A 14,492-nucleotide genomic window follows, 5' to 3' on the forward strand; every position below is an offset into this window, starting at 1 on the left:
CTTTATTTATAGGGACGGGCTATGGTCAGATTCACGAAGCAGTTACGCCAGCACTTACGAACCTATACATCTTTTCTCAATCTTTGGCGGCTTTGTTTACAATTATTAAACAGTTAATGAGCTCCGAAGCACCAGGAGGCTGTTTATAACAATAACAACAGTTGATTGGCAAGTTTTCATGTTTGTAAACTGTTTAATATATGTAACCAAAGCCGTCAAAGATTGAGGAAAGATGTACAGGTTCGTAAGTGCTTGGGTAACTTGTGGGATACATTATACTGTTTGATTGGGTAGCATATTGTACTGTACCATACTGTAGTTTTGTGTAGTATAGAGTAGTGTACTGGAGTGCCCTGTACGGTTGTGTACTGCACTGTACGGTATTGTACTATACTATGCAATAATGCAGTGTACTGTACTGCAGTATGCAATACTGTGCGGAAGTGTTCATTAGAGTACAGTACTGTAGTATACTGTACTGTATCATGTACTGTACCGTGTAGTGCAGTGTACGTAATTGTATTGTACTGTAATTTAGTGTAGTTGACGTTAGTGGAGTATATTGTATTGTAGTGTACAATACAGTATTGTACATGACTGTACTGTACGGTATTGTAGTGTACTGTACGTTGTACTCAAGTATACTGTAGAGTATTATAGTGTACGGTAGTGTAATGTACTGTACTGTTTTGTGGTGAACTGTATTGTACTGGACTGTAGTGAAATGTATCCTGTACAGTACTATAGCATACTATATCGTAGTGTACTCTTGTATATTGTAGTGTAGAGTACTTTACTGTAGTGTATTATATTTTAGTGTAGTGTACCCTGTAGCGTACATTAATGTAGTGTATTGTATTGTACCCTTGACTGTAGTGTACGGTACTGTTGTGTACGGTACTGTACAATATTGTAGTGTATCCTGTAGAGTATTGTACGGTACTGTACTGCAGTGTAGGGTACTGTACCCTGTAGTGTACTGTAGTGTTATGTAGGGTACTGTACTGTACTGTACTCCACTTTACTGTAGTGTAGTGTAGTATACGGTACTGTACTGTTCTCTGTTGTACTGTAGAGTAGTGTGCCGTTGGCTGTTCTGTATGGTACGGTACTGTACTTTATTGTAATGTATAGTACTGTATTGTAGCGTACGGAACTATATTGTACAGTACTGTAATGTATAGTAGTGTAATGTATGTTAGCGTAGGGAAGTGTACTGTACTATACTATACTGTACTTTGTTGTACTGTACTTGTAGCTTGAATAAGTATTGTTAATATTTAATCATTAAAATAATACTTAAATAATAATAGGTAATCCAAAGTCATCATTTGTAAGTGTAAAGTCAAACATTGTTTCTCATAGATTTGTTATATGTATGTTTCTCATACATTGGGTATACTTATGGGTGTATATATTTGAGTTCCAATATATAATTGTCGTGAATGACTAGAGTATCCAATTAGGTGGAGCCGACCAATGAGAGTAGAGCTTGCGAGAAGTGACGTCAAGTGAAAAATCGAAACGTGATTGGCTGTTGAGTCGACTTGGTGGGTGAGGCTCGACGGAACGTTATTTTGACCCCAGTATTGGCATAGTTGTGGTGTACAAGTTAGTGTTAGGGCGTGATGTTACTCTGAGCTGGTACCCCGTTACCCTTTGGGGTCGCTAGGGCTGACAGATCCCCTAGCTTACACTCATATTGTACACCCGCAAAACGCCAATACATAGGGTCAAAAATATATGCTACTGGTGGCATATATAGCCTCTTGTGGGAGGCTATATATAGGCAGATAATTTTAATCCTGATCGCTAATCAGTAGTAATATATATTTATAAATGTATTGAATTGTATTTTTAATTATTTCAGTGGTATTGTTATTGAACGAGGCAATGGTTGGAAGATGAGGCATCGCGTGAAATGAGGCGACTGGTGAGTTAATTAGGAATGTGGCGGAGAGACCCCCATTGTGATGGAACCAGTGGTTGACCGATGATTGAAGTCAGACAGTGGCGAGCAGAAGTTGTTGGCAGATGTGCTACTCGAGTTAGCCGATATGGAGGTATGAGTTTAAGGCAAGTAGTTAATGAATACCTAGTTTAAGTTATAGGCATGGTAATATTTTATTAAGATAGGCTAAAGTGAGAGTGAAGTGGTTAACAGTATTAGCTGCTCAGAGGGTGTCAATGCCACAGGTAACAGCTGCAAAACGCTTTGACTATGGAGGTTTGACGAGTGTTTAAAAGTGTAATTTGAAATGAGCTACATGAAAATAGTATAGTGAAAGTACAGGTTTGAATTAAAAGGTATGGTATAGGGATTGAATAATTGATAAGGGGGTCCCTGCCAGAGACGCTTCAAGTTACGTGTTCGTGAAGAGTTGTCAGTAAGTGTGGGAGTAGTCTTATAGAATGTTCGTGGGGATAGGGTGTAGGTTCGGTCACTTTAGTAAAGTGTAAAGGTGAGGGTGTTTATAATTGTTGGGATTTGAATGTCACGTTGATGCGCCGGACAGTAGTTCTTCAACTAGAATGTTTTGCAAGTTATGAGACAGGAAGGTAGTTTTGAAGTAATTAATGTTGACGTTATGAAAGTTATGTTCAACTAACATCGTCAGTTAGTGTTTGGTATTTTTTGGGGCTATAATCATTGCGTAATTTTGTCCACGATGACGCTACACTAAATTACATGTAAACTAATTTAACATGTTGGCGGGAGAATTGGCTGCAATTAAACAAAGTAATGACATTGTTGTTACTTGGAAACGTTAGCCTCGTAATGAAGGACGTAAAGTGTTGAAGCCAACCTTATACAGGTGTTAGTGAGTAGTTAATAACGTGGCCACTAAGGCCAGTGTACCGGGCCTAACGCAGTCGTGTATATTGAAGCGGCACCCACTCGATGTTTAGGTAAATAAATGTAGGTGATGAAGATAGGGCGTGGTGGACGTAGATTTGCGGCATGCAATAGATAAGTTTGTGGACTAACGGAGTTGGACATTGATGTGGTGAAACAAGTGGCAGTGTGAGGACTACAGGCTATAAGCGCTTAGATATTGGTGTTTACTTTAAAAGTGTTAACTATTCTCGTTTAAAAGTGGTGTAAGAATCACAAATATTAACGTAAAGTTGAAAAAATCAGTTTGGCTGGAGGATGATGCTTCCAGAAACGTTAAGAATACTGTACCTGTGGGTAGGCTTTGGCCTCACAGTTCGCGCGTGGTTTCTTTAAAATAGATTTGTAGTGCTGTTCCCCCCCCCCCCCCACTTCCTAATCATTTAATTGCGACTTAAGTGGTCTGGTGACCTGAGTACATAATTGTTAACGTATGAAAATGGGGGGAGTTGAAAATCCGTTGGGCTTGACGTAGACATATTGAGGTGTAGGTTGTTTGACGTAGAGCTGCTACTAACTACAAATATTTAATTGCTTATTTACTTACAATAAACTTATTGTTAATGATAGTGTATAAAATAAGCGTGACTTCAATAATAGGTCTTAAAATGAATGTTGGATTTATTCTCAATGATACATTGATGGAATGTAAATGTTTGGGTCACTTGAGTAAATATGAGTGGAAATGTGAGGCTTGTGGCAGTAATTATTCAATAATATCTGTGGGTGAAGGCATATTGATGTGTTTTTAATTGTGTAATGAGTGATAGCGCTTTTGTTGTAATAGTATAGGCCGAAGTGACAGGAACATGTGGGGTTTGTTCGTCATTTTGAAATGTAAGTTTGTTTTTAACTTGAGGTTGAGTTTCCGGTATTGTTGCACGGCTGTTGGTTGTCGTGTGTATAAAAAAGTATATTGGTGTTGATTTGAAATTGTTAATTGAGAATTGTGTACTAGGAAGAGATGTGTGTTGGTGGAACATTGTGGGTTAATGTGTGGTGATATAGGTACTACTAGTGGTAGTTATTGAGGAGTTCATGTTGGGTAGCCAGGACTGTAATAGACGAAATGAGACGGTGAGGGGGATGGTAATTTTGCGCGATGACTAAATTGCAAGAATAAACCATTTAGCGCTTATCACTGAAAATGTGGTAGAGTATAACAAAAAGGGGTGAATAATGTATATTTTCTGTAAGTGTTATTGTGTGGGGGTTGTCATGGTTGCGGTTTGATGTTAATTTTGAGAAATGTTCCAGCGCCGACGAGTGTTACTTATGTTGCTATGTATTGTTGTTTTCCCCCTCATGTCTACCAAGTTATTGTTAAAATAACATTTAAAATCGACATTGTTAGGGGTTGAAATATAGAATTATAATATAGAAAATGGGTTGACAATGACGAAAATGTAATGAATTTGGATTTGAGTGTTTATAGATGGTTGTAGGGCATATGAAATGTTTGGATAAGTTGATCGATATTATTGATATGCAGGAGGTGAGCGTTTTGAGAGGTTTGGGCTTGGCGGAACAGAACGATGAAGTATCTATTTGTGGCGACACCGGCAGGTGTGGAGAGGACGAGGAACGCCAGGGTCGAGAGTAATGGAATAGGGCGTGACCTTGAGGCGAGTCTGTTAATTTAAGTCTTAAAATCCCCCCCCCCCCTCTCTAACAATTGTTAGGTAGTACATAACACTTAAATGAACACGATTTATATTGGCAAATCGTGATGTACGCATGTGGTGTAGTTTGAGCATTATAGGTGATGACACCCAGAATGAGTAGACGGAACAGTTATTTATATTATGGTTGAAAAGTGTTGAAGCCTTGGTGTGTGTGTGTATATGTGAATGGTAGACGGTATTTGTTTAGAGATGCATAGATGGTTAAACACAGGTAAGAGGCGCTTACACAGTTGGCTGACAAGAGATGGTTAGCTGGCAAGAGGCCAGACATCGTGTCAGGTAGGTGGACAGGGATGTTTGTTTCATAAGGATGTATGTCCCATTGGATAGTTTCCTTCAGGCGTTCCTCTGCATTATGTGATGTCCCCCCCCCCCTGTGTAGTTTATAGAAATGTGCGTGTATTTGCTAAAAGAAAGTTGATAAGGACTTTATACGATAAGTGTTCATATTGGTTAATACAATGTCGTTTCGCAGGTGAGAGGGTTGAGTACCTGAGACGTGGACAACATGGTGTGTAGGTACTTTAGGGAGAGACCTGCAAGTGTTGAAGGTGGAAGTTGACGTGTTCCATACAAGGTACGAAAGAATGTAATATGTTGTTGTAAATGTTTATTGTAGTGCAGAGTCGTTTAGCATATAGTTTGATAATTAGATATGCAGTTGGTTGAGTTATTAAAGTTCAGTATGGATTTAAGTTAAAAATATTATTTATAAAATGGGAGGGAGGGGGGGGGCTGGGTTAAAGGCTCGTCGTGACTGTGCTGATAGAGGGCAGTAGATGTGTGATGAAGGAATGGCAAGTGAATAGTTTGTTGGCCAAATAATGGACAAATTGGGAATCATAAATGAATAGTTGTAGGGAATCATAAAATAAATATATGAAATATGGAGTGTATGGAAGAAAGTAGGTATAAAAATGTAACATGGGAAAAGTTTGTGAAATATGAAGTGAAAATTGATATAAATGTAAAGCAGACGTGAATGTCGTTATTTTTACACTAAAGGATCAAGAGGGTTAAGGTGTGGTATTTGTCAAATATATATAATCCAAACGTAAATGATGTATTATAATCGACAGGTTCAGGAATGATAGAATAACCCTATATACCAACCAAATATATACCAAAATTTTGTTTTATAGATTGTGGAGATCATGGTTTATTGGTAGAGGAAATCCGAGCCAGCGGACTTTGACGTACAAGGGAAGCAGAGGCTGATGTGCAAGAAGTGTTGAAGACAAGGATGACGCGACCCACACCGTGAAGAACTGAAAGGAGTTGAGATTGGCGAAGATATGAAGTTACATTAGAGAATTTTGTTCCTGAAATAATAGTGTACAGTAGTAAAGATGAATGTGAAATGAAATAGTTTAAATCTCATTTGTTGGGTGGAAGCGGAGTGTGTTATAGAGATGCATTTAATGTTGAGATGATGTAGTCGTAGTGAGCGAGAAGAATGTATTTGTTTTGGCGTTAAGTAGTATGTCGTGAGTGTGTTGCAATGATAGATGGGGCAAAATGTGTTTGTTGTGAAACCCCCTCAGTGTGTGGCTGGTTGTCACCGTGAGGATGGGTTGGTGGGCAGCTGCCGGAGTGTGATGGTCCGTAGGTCAGCCATGTGAAATTTTACAGCCTTATGCTCATGCTGCTGCCTTTACCAAATTTGGCCGACCCCTTTTCCTTTTACTATTGTCACCCCCTCGGCCCCCGCTTTTGGTTTTGCCCATAACTGTACTGCTGTTATTTCGTTCGTCCCCCTACTTCTTTCGTCCCCTATGCATTGTTCTGATGGCAGTGTTGTGTTTGTTGGTAAATGGTATACAGTCTGTTCCATTTATCTCCCTGGAAATGTCCCTGTTTCCGTTACTGATGTTAAGGACGTCCTGGACTCCTTGTCAGAGAGGGTGCTTATATTTTGTATAAATGAACGGTGTCGGGTGTTGTGACAAAGACCCGAGACCGTCTTTTTGAACCGTTCGTCGTCGCTTCGTTTATCTGTTGTGAATTGTGGTGAGGGCAGTCGTGTGGACTCTTGGACTCGCACCCTTTGCTGTGTTGATATTTGTGTCTGCTCGTCGTGCGTGTACTTAGAATTGACGTGTTAGGTTTTTGATGACCTCGATAAGTGATAATTTGGCCATCCTCGTTTCGTTTTTGTTTGGGCACTCCTGTTCCGTTCTGTAGGTGGCAGTCTGGTCTGTGCGTGTTTCTCGCGGCCTCGTGGTTTTTTGAGTGTCTTCAACGCTGCCCTGAGGTGTATCCCTCGCTGTTGCTTCCAGGGCACACGGAAGTGTGTTCGCACTTTTGTTATGTGTGGTTGTCATGTTGGTGACTCGTTCGTAAGTGTGTTGTTTAATGTTATCCTTTAGATTTCCACAGTTTTGTCCGCAAGGATGCTTTGTCTATTTTTGAAAATGTGTGCGCCCCGGCCCTCTGCGGATGTAGGGCAGCGGGCTGTGATGACGTTAATTGAGATGCTTTGCCATGTGGCTCCGTGCACGTATCGTTATTTCTTGAATGTGCATAACGAGGTGTTGTAATCGTGGTCCTTTTTTGAGGCTTGTATGCCGTTGTACTCTGTATTTGGAGACCCGGGTGTCTGTGTACGTTCCCAAATGAGTTCCGCGCTATTGGCCTCAAGAGTAGTTTGTAAGGTGTTTGAGCGTATGTTAAATGTCTGATGTTGTGGTTTGAAGAGCATCACCACGTGTCCTCGTGAAAATAGGTTTTGCAAGTGGTGCAGCACGAGTGATGTCCTGGTGAAGTTTGAGGTCTATAATCGTATTTGTTTTGCTGCGAAGAGCTCCGTTGTTGTTTGTCTTTTTCGACGTTGAAAATGCTTATGAGAGGACTTTGAGACAGCATATTGCGTATGAAGTTCGTTGTGTTGGCGTTCGTGGTAATATCCCTGTGTTCGTTGAAAGTTTTGTCTCGTCGTATCTTTCTAGTGCGGCTTGGTGCCACTGTGTGTGGGTGTTTTCTGCAGTTTGAAGATGTGCCCCAAGGTATTGTTGTGAGTACTACTATTTGTGTCCTGAGTAGTTTGTGTGGTTTGCCTCAATGGTGTCCTTTCCTCCCTTCCTTGTGGCATGTTTTCTGGTGTTTATGATAGTGTTTGCTGTGAGGGTGATGAATGGGCTCTCCTTCAACGGGGGCTTCCAAGTTTTGGTTGATGGCGTTTGGTGTTTGGCCACGGATCATGGCTTAATACTAAGAGTTTTGGCATGAGTTTGACTGTGAAGCGGGTCGTTGTTCGTCCCTGTTTGTCAGTTTATGGTCATCCCCTTGAGTACAAAGATTGCAGGCAGTTATTATGGTTAAACTTTGACACTCGTTTGTCTTGGTCGCCCCATGTTTTTTAGCTCAGTGTTGGGTGCTGTAAGGCCCTTAACGTACTTAAGGTGTTGTCTCATAGTTGTTAGGGAGGAGATAGGCGCACGCTGGTATATTTGGATTGGTGTGTAAGGTTGATTATGGTTTGGGTGCGTAGTCTTGTGGTTGTCGTTGTACTCTTTGCCGTGTTGATCGATTGCACCATACTGGGTAGCGCGTCAGCTGTTGTTGTTTTCGTTCAAGTCGTAGCCTCGGGTTGTACGGTGACAGTGTCTTTGTCTGTGCATGATTGCCATGTTGCGGGATTTTTACAGCATCGTCAGGGGCCTGTATGGTGGTTTGACTTGTAGTTGGCGTTGCTCCTCAGGACGTTCAAGAGGGTCGTGTCCGTTGGTCTCGCTTACAAGAATGTGTTTTGGTTAATATTTCTGGTATTGTTCGCTCGTTGCCCCCTTGGTCAATTGTGTACATATGTGACCCGCATCACTAAATGTTTGACCCCTCCTACATATATGAAATTGGTGTTCGTTGAGGACTCTTGTTGTCAGTGGGAGTCCGTTCCCATGTTCACGGATGGGTGTATGTGTGGTATTTGTTTGTTTTTGCTGAGGGTAGCATGTTTTCAGGGGAACTGTATGGTATTGTGTATGGTGTTTGTGTCGTGGTGTCAATCGTGGTTCGTGGTAGTAGAGTTAAGTAGTTGCGTCATGGGTCGTATAATGGGGTCCAACCGGTGGTAATGTCGAATGAACATTGGCTGCTTGTTATCTTGAGTCAATATAAGTTTTGCGTTTTTCTTGGTTACCATCCATGTTGGTGTATGTTTAAATGAGGGTGGTGATGCTGGCGGTAAGGACGCTATGCGCACTTGTCCCATGTTTGCGAAAGTTGTTCTTTATTCGGACGTTGACCCCGTTCTTAATGTAGCGCCGCCCTGCTCGTTATTGTTGAAAAATGAATGTTTCTCTGATGGTCGTACAGATCCTTGTTGAATGTCGTGAATTTTCAGTTTTGGAGTTAGAAATGTTTGATGTGTATCGCGTTATGCGTTTTTGTTTTGGTCTTGGCATCGTTGGTAATATTTATCGTTGAGTGTTGAGATTTGATGGTGGTACATATCGTTCCCGGTTTGTTTTTTTGTTGATAATTACTTATATCTTATCAACTAACGATTTCTAAGTAACACTGGAAGAACGCGTGTTGGTTGATCATAACGAATTGAATTTGAGACGTAGCTAACGTTGCGGGCTTTGTACCATATGTTGAGTGCTGTAGGTAGTTGAAATGTGATTTTGAGAGAAATTTAATAGTGTTGATGGGTTTTGCGTCGGGCATGTTGTGAAAGTGACATGATTTAATAATGTATGTAAAAGTTATGACCGAAATATGTGTAAATGAGTATTTAAGGTGGTTGTTGGTAAATAACATTGAGCAAGAGATTGGCATTGTTGTACGTGGACGTTTGAAGGGTGCACGAAGAATAAAGGGATAAAATGAAGAAAAGGAATGAGTTTGCCGTAGTAAATAAGATGTTTGGTGGAAATGTGAGATGTGCAAAGCCTAAAGAAGCAAGAACGTAAAGATTATCTGTAAGTGTTTGCGTGAGGTTGAGCCCAAGAATGGATATATTGTAGAGTAAGAAATAAGTGTGAATATAAAATAGAACTGTAAATGTACATTGACAGTTTAGTTGTAGAGGTATGTAAATAACGGAGGTGTCAAATAATATATCATGGTTTATGTAAGAAATGTTGTAATTTAGAATCACTAATTGAAATATTGAGTTTGAGTGAAAGTATTGATATAGAAGAGTATTCATAGTGAGAATAATTATGTTGTAAATCACTGTATTAACATACATATAGTTGAATGTATTCACTTTCTCTATAATGTGAATATTAAAATTGATTACACCAATACCGGGATAAATTGTATTGGCTGAATAAAAAAAAATAATAGTATTGAAATTGTAAGATATTGAAAATAGTATTAGATGACATTATTTGCAGTTAAGATTATAAACCAGTATTTTATTAATTATTATGATGTGAATGGTCAAATCATGAACGCCATAGTGAAATGTTCAATCAACAATATTATTAGGTGTCAGAGCTTATATTTCATATAGTTGTGTTTTCCATGAGAGTACATATTGTAATAAATTTGGACAAACCCAATAAGTAGTTTTTATAGTCGTTGAAGTTAATGTACATATATATATACTATACGTTTTTATATTACTTTATTTCTGTTATATTGAATAAAATAAAAAGTGACATATTCCTCAATAATATTAAAAAAGAATCTTCAATATATTATAGAATATTCTTCAATATTGAAGAATATTCTTCAATATTGAAGAATATTCTTCAATATTGAAGAATATTCTTCTATATTGAAGAATATTCTTCTATATTGAAGAATATTCTTCAATATAGAAGAATATTCTTCAATATAGAAGAATATTCTTCAATATAGAAGAATATTATTGTATATTGAAGAATATTCTTCTATATTGAAGAATAATCTTCAATATTGAAGAATATTCTTCAATATAGAAGAATATTCTTCAATATAGAATATTCTTCAATATTGAAGAATATTCTTCAATATTGAAGAATATTCTTCAATATAGAAGAATATTCTTCAATATAGAAGAATATTCTTCAATATTGAAGAATATTATTCTATATTGAAGAATATTCTTTTATATTGAAGAATATTCTTCAATATTGAAGAATATTCTTCAATATTGAAGAATATTCTTCAATATTGAAGAATATTATTCTATATTGAAGAATATTCGTCAATATTCTTCTATATTGAAGATTCAATATTCTTCTATATTGAAGATTCAATATTCTTCTATATTGAAGATTCAATATTCTTCTATATTGAAGATTCAATATTCTTCTATATTGAAGATTCAATATTCTTCTATATTGAAGAATCAATATTCTTCAATATTGAAGAATCAATATTCTTCAATATTGAAGAATATTCTTCAATATTGAAGAATATTCTTCAATATAGAATAATATTCTTCAATATAAAAGAATATTCTTCAATATAGAATAATAATCTTCTATATTGAAGAATATTCTTCTATATTGAAGAATATTCTTCAATATTGAAGAATATTCTTCAATATTGAAGCATATTCTATATTGAAGAATATTATTCTATATTGAAGAATATTGAATCTTCAATATTGAATCTTCAATATTGAAGAATATTGAATCTTCAATATTGAAGAATAATCTTCTATATTGAAGAATATTCTTCTATATTGAAGAATATTCTTCAATATTGAAGAATATTATTCTATATTGAAGAATATTCTTCAATATTGAAGAATATTCTTCAATATTGAAGAATATTCTTCAATATTGAAGAATATTCTTCAATATTGAAGATTCAATATTCTTCAATATTGAAGATTCAATATTGAAGATTCAATATTCTTCAATATTGAAGATTCAATATTCTTCAATATTGAAGATTCAATATTCTTCAATATTGAAGATTCAATATTCTTCAATATTGAAGATTCAATATTCTTCAATATTGAAGATTCAATATTCTTCAATATTGAAGATTCAATATTCTTCAATATTGAAGAATGTTCTTCAATATTGAAGAATATTGATTCTTCAATATTGAAGAATATTGATTCTTCAATATAGAAGAATATTGAATCTTCAATATAGAAGAATATTGACGAATATTCTTCAATATAGAATAATATTCTTCAATATTGAAGAATATTCTTCAATATTGAAGAATATTCTTCAATATAGAATAATATTCTTCAATATAGAATAATATTCTTCAATATAGAAGAATATTCTTCAATATAGAATAATATTCTTCAATATTGAAGAATATTCTTCTATATTGAAGAATATTCTTCTATATTGAAGAATATTCTTCAATATTGAAGAATATTCTTCAATATTGAAGAATATTCTTCAATATTGAAGAATATTCTTCAATATTGAAGAATATTCTTCAATATTGAAGAATATTCTTCTATATTGAAGAATATTCTTCTATATTGAAGAATATTCTTCTATATTGAAGAATATTCTTCTATATTGAAGAATATTCTTCAATATTGAAGATTATTCTTCAATATAGAAGAATATTTTTCAATAGAGAAGAATATTCTTCAATATAGAAGAATATTCTTCAATATAGAAGAATATTCTTCAATATAGAATAATATTCTTCAATATAGAAGAATATTCTTCAATATTGAAGAATATTGAATCTTCAATATTGAAGAATATTGAATCTTCAATATAGAAGAATATTGACGAATATTCTTCAATATAGAATAATATTCTTCAATATTGAAGAATATTGAATCTTCAATATTGAAGAATATTGAATCTTCAATATAGAAGAATATTGACGAATATTCTTCAATATAGAATAATATTCTTCAATATAGAAGAATATTCTTCAATATAGAATAATAATCTTCAATATTGAAGAATATTCTTCTATATTGAAGAATATTCTTCTATATTGAAGAATATTCTTCAATATTGAAGAATATTCTTCAATATTGAAGAATATTCTTCAATATTGAAGAATATTCTTCTATATTGAAGAATATTCTTCTATATTGAAGAATATTCTTCTATATTGAAGAATATTCTTCAATATTGAAGATTATTCTTCAATATAGAAGAATATTCTTCAATATAGAAGAATATTCTTTATTATTCTATATTGAAGAATATTATTCTATATTGAAGAATATTATTCAATATAGAAGAATATTCTTCAATATAGAATAATAATCTTCAATATTGAAGAATATTATTCTATATTGAAGAATATTATTCTATATTGAAGAATATTATTCTATATTGAAGAATATTATTCTATATTGAAGAATATTGTTCTATATTGAAGAATATTCTTCAATATTGAAGAATATTCTACTATATTGAAGAATATTGAATCTTCAATATTGAAGAATATTGAATCTTCAATATTGAAGAATATTGAATCTTCAATATTGAAGAATATTGAATCTTCAATATTGAAGAATATTGAATCTTCAATATTGAAGAATATTGAATCTTCAATATTGAAGAATATTCTTCTATATTGAAGAATATTGTTCAATATTGAAGATTATTCTTCAATATTGAAGAATATTCTTCAATATAGAAGAATATTCTTCAATATAGAAGAATATTCTTCAATATAGAAGAATATTATTCTATATTGAAGAATATTCTTCTATATTGAAGAATAATCTTCAATATTGAAGAATATTCTTCAATATAGAAGAATATTCTTCAATATAGAATATTCTTCAATATTGAAGAATATTCTTCAATATTGAAGAATATTCTTCAATATAGAAGAATATTCTTCAATATAGAAGAATATTCTTCAATATTGAAGAATATTATTCTATATTGAAGAATATTCTTCTATATTGAAGAATATTCTTCTATATTGAAGAATATTCTTCTATATTGAAGAATATTCTTCAATATTGAAGATTATTCTTCAATATAGAAGAATATTTTTCAATAGAGAAGAATATTCTTCAATATAGAAGAATATTCTTCAATATAGAAGAATATTCTTCAATATAGAATAATATTCTTCAATATAGAAGAATATTCTTCAATATAGAAGAATATTCTTCAATATTGAAGAATATTATTCTATATTGAAGAATATTATTCTATATTGAAGAATATTATTCTATATTGAAGAATATTATTCTATATTGAAGAATATTCTTCAATATTGAAGAATATTCTTCAATATTGAAGAATATTATTCTATATTGAAGAATATTCGTCAATATTCTTCTATATTGAAGATTCAATATTCTTCTATATTGAAGATTCAATATTCTTCTATATTGAAGATTCAATATTCTTCTATATTGAAGATTCAATATTCTTCTATATTGAAGATTCAATATTCTTCTATATTGAAGAATCAATATTCTTCAATATTGAAGAATCAATATTCTTCAATATTGAAGAATATTCTTCAATATTGAAGAATATTCTTCAATATAGAATAATATTCTTCAATATAAAAGAATATTCTTCAATATAGAATAATATTCTTCAATATTGAAGAATATTCTTCTATATTGAAGAATATTCTTCTATATTGAAGAATATTCTTCTATATTGAAGAATATTCTTCAATATTGAAGAATATTCTTCAATATTGAAGAATATTCTATATTGAAGAATATTATTCTATATTGAAGAATATTGAATCTTCAATATTGAATCTTCAATATTGAAGAATATTGAATCTTCAATATTGAAGAATAATCTTCTATATTGAAGAATATTCTTCTATATTGAAGAATATTCTTCAATATTGAAGAATATTATTCTATATTGAAGAATATTATTCTATATTGAAGAATATTATTCTATATTGAAGAATATTGAAGAATATTCTTCAATATTGAAGAATATTCTTCAATATTGAAGAATATTCTTCAATATTGAAGAATATTCTTCAATATAGAAGATTATTCTTCAATATTGAAGATTCAATATTCTTCAATATTGAAG

At 33.6% G+C, this 14,492-nt stretch overlaps 1 long non-coding RNA gene across 4 annotated transcripts; it reads left to right on the forward strand.

The window, feature by feature from the left end:
- The first annotated feature begins 1,534 nt into the window (after positions 1-1,534).
- LOC138359261 (uncharacterized) lies at positions 1,535-7,349 on the forward strand. 4 transcript variants are annotated; one of them, XR_011225880.1, is made up of 4 exons: positions 1,535-2,063; positions 4,389-4,521; positions 5,057-5,158; positions 5,724-7,349. It is a non-coding gene; the product is annotated as an uncharacterized lncRNA (long non-coding RNA). The 4 variants fall into 4 exon arrangements; XR_011225878.1 differs by having other exon boundaries at positions 1,536-2,076; XR_011225879.1 differs by lacking the exon at positions 4,389-4,521 and having other exon boundaries at positions 1,557-2,076.
- Positions 7,350-14,492: the final 7,143 nt, after the last annotated feature.

This window comes from Procambarus clarkii, chromosome 90 (assembly GCF_040958095.1).
Source record: "Procambarus clarkii isolate CNS0578487 chromosome 90, FALCON_Pclarkii_2.0, whole genome shotgun sequence".
Classification (NCBI taxonomy): Eukaryota; Metazoa; Arthropoda; class Malacostraca; order Decapoda; family Cambaridae; genus Procambarus; species Procambarus clarkii.